Source organism: Phyllobates terribilis, unplaced genomic scaffold, assembly GCF_046119375.1.
Source record: "Phyllobates terribilis strain yellow unplaced genomic scaffold, ASM4611937v1 Scaffold_8__6_contigs__length_399053987, whole genome shotgun sequence".
NCBI lineage: Eukaryota > Metazoa > Chordata > Amphibia > Anura > Dendrobatidae > Phyllobates > Phyllobates terribilis.
Genome location: NW_027362768.1, coordinates 205,612,494 through 205,619,700, shown reverse-complemented (window position 1 = coordinate 205,619,700; position 7,207 = coordinate 205,612,494). Strand labels below are relative to the sequence as shown.

The following is a 7,207-nucleotide window of genomic DNA, read 5'->3' as shown; positions in this document are numbered from 1 at the left end:
GCACGTCTCGGGGGTCACACGCCCTCCGATCAGCGCAGGTCTCGGGGGTCACACGCCCTCCGATCAGCGCAGGTCTCGGGGGTCACGTGCCCTCCGATCAGCGCAGGTCTCGGGGGGGTCACACGCCCTCCGATCAGCACAGGTCTCGGGGGTCACACGCCCTCCGATCAGCGCATGTCTCGGGGGTCACACGCCCTCCGATCAGCGCACGTCTCGGGGGGTCACACGCCCTCCGATCAGCGCACGTCTCGGGGGTCACACGCCCTCCGATCAGCGCAGGTCTCGGAGGTCACACGCCCTCCGATCAGCGCAGGTCTCGGGGGTCACACGCCCTCCGATCAGCGCAGGTCTCGGGGGTCACACGCCCTCCGATCAGCAAAGGTCTCGGGGGTCACACGCCCTCCGATCAGCGCTGGTCTCGGGGGTCAAGCCCTCCGATCAGCGCTGGTCTCGGGGGTCACACGCCCTCCGATCAGAGCAGGTCTCGGGGGTCACACGCCCTCCGATCAGCGCAGGTCTCGGGGGTCACACGCCCTCCGATCAGCGCAGGTCTCGGGGGTCACACGCCCTCCGATCAGCGCAGGTCTCGGGGGTCACACGCCCTCCGATCAGCGCAGGTCTCGGGGTCACACGCCCTCCGATCAGCGCAGGTCTCGGGGGTCACACGCCCTCCGATCAGCGCAGGTCTCGGGGGTCACACGCCCTCCGATCAGCGCAGGTCTCGGGGGTCACACGCCCTCCGATCAGCGCAGGTCTCGGGGGTCACACGCCCTCCGATCAGCGCAGGTCTCGGGGTCACACGCCCTCCGATCAGCGCAGGTCTCGGGGGTCACACGCCCTCCGATCAGCGCAGGTCTCAGGGGTCACACGCCCTCCGATCAGCGCAGGTCTCAGGGGTCACACGCCCTCCGATCAGCGCAGGTCTCAGGGGTCACACGCCCTCCGATCAGCGCAGGTCTCGGGGTCACACGCCCTCCGATCAGCGCAGGTCTCAGGGGTCACACGCCCCCCCCGATCAGCGCAGGTGTCACATGCCCTCCGATCAGAGCAGAGGTCAGGGGGTCACATGCCCTTCGATCAGCGCAGGTGTTAGGGGTAACACGCCTTCCGATCAGTGCAAGTCTCAGGGGTCACACGCCCTCCGATCAGCGCAGGTGTCCGGGGTCACACGCCCTCCGATTAGCGCAGGTCTCAGGGGTCACACGCCCTCCGATCAGCGCAGGTGTCACATGCCCTCCGATCAGAGCAGAGGTCAGGGGTCACAAGCCCCCCGATCAGCACAGGTTTAAGGGGTCACATGCCCTCCGATCAGCGCAGGTCTCAGGGCGTCACACGCCCTTCGATCAGAGCAGGTCTCGGGGGTCACACGCCCTCCGATCAGTGCAGGTCTCGGGGGTCACACGCCCTCCGATCAGCGCAGGTCTCGGGGGTCACGCCCTCCGATCAGCGCTGGTCTCGGGGGTCACACGCCCTCCGATCAGCGCAGGTCTCGGGGTCACACGCCCTCTGATCAGCGCAGGTCTCGGGGGTCACACGCCCTCCGATCAGCGCAGGTCTCGGGGGTCACACGCCCTTCGATCAGCGCAGGTCTCGGGGGTCACACGCCCTTCGATCAGCGCAGGTCTCGGGGGTCACACGCCCTCCGATCAGCGCAGGTCTCGGGGGTCACGCCCTCCTATCAGCGCTGGTCTCGGGGGTCACACGCCCTCCGATCAGCGCAGGTCTCGGGGGTCACACGCCCTCCGATCAGCGCAGGTCTCGGGGGTCACACGCCCTCCGATCAGCGCAGGTCTCGGGGTCACACGCCCTCCGATCAGCGCAGGTCTCGGGGGTCACACGCCCTCCGATCAGCGCAGGTCTCGGGGGTCACACGCCCTCCGATCAGCGCAGGTCTCGGGGGTCACACGCCCTCCGATCAGCGCAGGTCTCGGGGGTCACGCGCCCTCCGATCAGCGCAGGTCTCGGGGGTCACGCGCCCTCCGATCAGCGCAGGTCTCGGGGGTCACGCGCCCTCCGATCAGCGCAGGTCTCGGGGGTCACGCGCCCTCCGATCAGCGCAGGTCTCGGGGGTCACGCGCCCTCCGATCAGCGCAGGTCTCGGGGGTCACGCGCCCTCCGATCAGCGCAGGTCTCGGGGGTCACACGCCCTCGGATCAGTGCAGGTCTCGGGGGTCACACGCCCTCCGATCAGTGCAGGTGTCACATGCCGTCCGATCAGAGCAGATGTCAGGGGTCACAAGCCTCCCGATCAGAACAGGTTTAAGGGGTCACATGCCCTCCGATCAGCGCAGGTCTCGTGGGTCACACGCCCTCCGATCAGCGCAGGTCTCGTGGATCACACGCCCTCCGATCAGCGCATGTCTCGTGGATCACACGCCCTCCGATTAGCGCAGGTCTCGTGGGTCACACGCCCTCCGATCAGCGCAGGTCTCGTGGGTCAAACGCCCTCCGATCAGCGTAGGTGTCAGGGGTAACATGCCCTCGGATCAGTGCAGGTGTCAGGGGTCACACGCCCTCCGATCAGCGCAGGTGTCACATGCCCTCCAATCAGAGCAGATGTCAGGGGTCACAAGCCCCCCCATCAGCACAGGTTTAAGGGGTCACATGTCCTCCGATCAGCGCAGGTCTCAGGGGTCACACGCCCTCCGATCAGCGCAGGTCTCAGGGGTCACACGCCCTCCGATCAGCGCAGGTCTCAGGGGTCACACGCCCTCCGATCAGCGCAGGTCTCAGGGGTCACACGCCCTCCGATCAGCGCAGGTCTCAGGGGTCACACGCCCTCCGATTAGCGCAGGTGTTAGGGGTCACACGCCTTCCGATCAGTGCAGGTCTCAGGGGTCACACGCCCTCCGATCAGCGCAGGTCTCGGGGTCACACGCCCTCCGATCAGCGCAGGTCTCCGGGGTCACACACCCTCCGATTAGCGCAGGTCTCAGGGGTCACACGCCCTCCGATCAGCGCAGGTCTCAGGGGGTCACACGCCCTTCGACCAGAGCAGGTCTCAGGGGGTCACACGCCCTCCGATCAGTGCAGGTCTCGGGGGTCACACGCCCTCCGATCAGCGCAGGTCTCGGGGGTCACACGCCCTCCGATCAGCGCAGGTCTCAGGGGTCACACGCCCTCCGATCAGCGCAGGTCTCGGGGGTCACACTCCCTCCGATTAGCGCAGGTCTCAGGGGTCACACGCCCTCCGATCAGCGCAGGTGTCAGGGGTCACACGCCCTCCGATCAGTAAGTTGTCACTCGACCTTCATGACTTGTTTTCTCTGGACAACCCCTTTAACTATGGCGCTGAATAGAGCTGGTCAGACATATGGCAGCAGCCTGGCACCCCGTTATGCCTCATCTGCAGGATCCCGGCAGCGCGGTGGAGTCTCGCAGGGGGTGAGGAGCCGCACAGTATAGGCACAACCGCTCTGCGCTGACCGCCGCCTCACAGTGACCGCCGCCCCGCGCTGACCGCCGCCTCCTGCAGCCTCCCTCAACTGTCGCTATTCGGGCACACTAACAGCCAAGACGCGGGGCTACCACTCACTGGAGGCGGGGCTACCACTCACTGGAGGCGGGGCTACCACTCACTGGAGGCGGGGCTATTACTCACTGGAGGCGGGGCTATTACTCACTGGAGGCGGGGCTATTACTCAATGGAGGCGGGGCTACTACTAACTGGCCTTGGAGTGGTCGGAAGACGCGTCTCAGCAGTCTCCTCCCCCTGGGCGGGGCGACATCTGCGATTGGCCCTTGTCATTAATCCGCGTCTGTAAGTGCGCATGTCACTTGTTACGCGCCTCCCCTTCCCCCACTTTACCGCTGTACTCTGTTTACAATGAGAGGAATAGCGGGACACGGGGGCGGAGCGAGGAGGCAGCCGGGCGACAGCAGCTGCACGACCCGCCGGGATCTCCGGAGCTCGTAGAACCGAAGACACCGGAGACGAATCGCTGACGGGTATTAATAAGCCCGAATGTAACCCCCCCCTCTACACCGGAGCTTCCCCCCCCTAACAACAGAGCGTCCCCCCCCCCCCCAACACCAGAGCGTCCCCCCCCCCAACAACAGAGCGTCCCCCCCCCCAACAACAGAGCGTCCCCCCCCCAACAACAGAGCGTCCCCCCCCCAACAACAGAGCGTCCCCCCCCCCCAACAACAGAGCGTCCCCCCCCCCAACAACAGAGCGTCCCCCCCCCTCCTCAAAACACAGCGGAGCGTCCCCCCCTCTACAGCGGAGCGTCCCCCCCTCTACACCGGAGCGTCCCCCCCCTCTACACCGGAGCGTCCCCACCCCTCTACACCGGAGCGTCCCACCCCTCCCCAGAACACAGCGGAGCGTCCCCCCCCCCCCCTCTACACCGGAGCGTCCCCCCCCCCCCTCTACACCGGAGCGTCCCCCCCCCTCTACACCGGAGCGTCCCCCCCCCTCTACACCGGAGCGTCCCCCCCCCTCTACACCGGAGCGTCCCCCCCCTCTACACCGGAGCGTCCCCCCCCCCCAACACCGGAGCGTCCCCCCCCCCAACACCGGAGCGTCCCCCCCCCCTCTACTCCGGAGCGTCCCCCCCCCTCTACACCGGAGCGTCCCCCCCTCTACACCGGAGCGTCCCCCCCCTCCCCAAAACACAGCGGAGCGTCCCCCCCTCTCTACACCGGAGCGTTCCCCCCCTCCCCAGAACACAGCGGAGCGTCCCCCCCCTCTACACCGGAGCGTCCCCCCCCCTCTACACCGGGAGCGTCCCCTCACCTCCCCAAAACACAGCGGAGCGTCCCCCCCCTCTACACCGGAGCGTCCCCCCCCTCTACATCGGAGCGTCCCCTCACCTCCCCAAAACACAGCGGAGCGTCCCCCCCCTCTACACGGAGCGTCCCCCCCCCCCCTCTACACCGGAGCGTCGCCCCCCCCCCTCTACACCGGAGCGTCGCCCCCCCCCCTCTACACCGGAGCGTCGCCCCCCCCCCTCTACACCGGAGCGTCCCCCCCCCTCTACACCGGAGCGTCCCCCCCCCTCTACACCGGAGCGTCCCCCCCCTCTACACCGGAGCGTCCCCCCCCCTCTACACCGGAGCGTCCCCCCCCCCTCTACACCGGAGCGTCCCCCCCCTCTACACCGGAGCGTCCCCCCCCCCTCTACACCGGAGCGTCCCCCCCCCCTCTACACCGGAGCGTCCCCCCCCCCCCTCTACACCGGAGCGTCCCCCCCCCCCTCTACACCGGAGCGTCCCCCCCCCTCTACACCGGAGCGTCCCCCCCCCCTCTACACCGGAGCGTCCCCCCCCCCTCTACACCGGAGCGTCCCCCCCCCCTCTACACCGGAGCGTCCCCCCCCCCTCTACACCGGAGCGTCCCCCCCCCTCTACACCGGAGGTCCCCCCCCTCTACACCGGAGCGTCCCCCCCCCCTCTACACCGGAGCGTCCCCCCCCCTCTACACCGGAGCGTCCCCCCCCCCTCTACACCGGAGGCGTCCCCCCCCCCTCTACACCGGAGCGTCCCCCCCCCCTCTACACCGGGAGCGTCCCCCCCCCTCTACACCGGAGCGTCCCCCCCCCCTCTACACCGGAGCGTCCCCCCCCTCTACACCGGAGCGTCCCCCCCCCCTCCCCAGAACACAGCGGAGCGTCCCCCCCCCTCTACACCGGAGCGTCCCCCCCTCCCCAGAACACAGCGGAGCGTCCCCCCACCCCTCTACACCGGAGCGTCCCCCCCCCTCCCCAGAACACAGCGGAGCGTCCCCCCCCCTCTACACCGGAGCGTCCCCCCCCCTCTACACCGGAGCGTCCCCCCCCCTCTACACCGGAGCGTCCCCCCCCCCCTCTACACCGAGCGTCCCCCCCCCCAACACCGGAGCGTCCCCCCCCCCCCAACACCAGAGCGTCCCCCCCCCTCTACACCGGAGCGTCCCCCCCCCCTCTACACCGGAGCGTCCCCCCCCCTCTACACCGGAGCGTCCCCCCTCTACACCGGAGCGTCCCCCCCTCTACACCGGAGCGTCCCCCCCCTCCCCAAAACACAGCGGAGCGTCCCCCCCCTTCTACACCGGAGCGTTCCCCCCCCCCCTCCCCAGAACACAGCGGAGTGTCGTCCCCCCTCTACACCGGAGCGTCCCCCCCCCTCTACACCGGAGCGTCCCCCCCCCTCCTCAAAACACAGCGGAGCGTCCCCCCCCTCTACATCGGAGCGTCCCCTCACCCCCCTCTTACACCGGAGCGTCCCCCCCCCCCCTCTACACCGGAGCGTCCCCCCCCCCTCTACACCGGAGCGTCCCCCCCCCTCTACACCGGAGCGTCCCCCCCCCCCCTCTACACCGGAGCGTCCCCCCCCCCCCCTCTACACCGGAGCGTCCCCCCCCCCCTCTACACCGGAGCGTCCCCCCCCCTCTACACCGGAGCGTCCCCCCCCCTCTACACCGGAGCGTCCCCCCCCCTCTACACCGGAGCGTCCCCCCCCCTCTACACCGGAGCGTCCCCCCCCCCTCTACACCGGAGCGTCCCCCCCCCCCTCTACACCGGAGCGTCCCCCCCAACCCCGGAACGTCCCCCCCCTCCTCAAAACACAGCGGAGCTTCCCCCCCTCTACGTCGGAGCGTTCCCCCCTCTACACCGGAGCGCCCCCCCCCTCTACATCGGAGCGTCCCCCCCTCCCCAAAACACAGCGGAGCGTCCCCCCCTCTACACCGGAGCTTCCCCCCTAACACCGGAGCGTCCCCTCCCTCTACATCGGAGCGTCCCCCCCCCCTCCCCCAAAACACAGCGGAGCGTCCCCCCCCCCCCCAACACCGGAGCTTGCCACCCCTCTACATCGGAGCATCCCCCCCTCCCCAAAACACAGCGGAGCGTCCCCCCCCCCTCTACACCGGAGCTTCCCCCCCCCTCTACACCGGAGCGTCCCCCCTTCCAACACACAGTGGAGCGTCCCCCTCCCCTCTACACCGGCGCGTCCCCCCCCCTCTAGACCAGAGCGTCTCCCCCCCCCTCTACACCGGAGCGTCCCCCCCCCCCCCTCCAACACACACCGGAGCGTCCCCTCCCCCCTCTACACCGGAGCATCCCCCTCCCCTCTACACCGGAGCTTCCCCCCCTCCAACACACAGCGGAGCGTCCCCCCCCCCATCTACACCGGAGCGTCCCGCCCCTCTACACCGGAGCTTCTACACCGGAGCGTCCCCCCCCCCCTCCTCTACACCGGAGCGTCCCCCCCCCCTCCAACACACAGC

At 69.4% G+C, this 7,207-nt stretch overlaps 1 protein-coding gene across 2 annotated transcripts in view; it reads left to right on the top strand.

Annotated features, from left to right (window-relative positions):
- Positions 1-3,744: 3,744 nt before the first annotated feature.
- The window catches only part of POMGNT1 (protein O-linked mannose N-acetylglucosaminyltransferase 1 (beta 1,2-)), a 95,428-nt gene continuing 91,965 nt past the window's right edge, over positions 3,745-7,207 (top strand). The window contains exon 1 of one of the 2 annotated variants that reach the window (XM_073644050.1): positions 3,745-3,948. The gene's annotated coding sequence lies outside the window, so the exon portion shown is untranslated. The remainder of the gene's footprint in view (positions 3,949-7,207) is intronic. The other variant, XM_073644049.1, reaches the window with a different exon arrangement.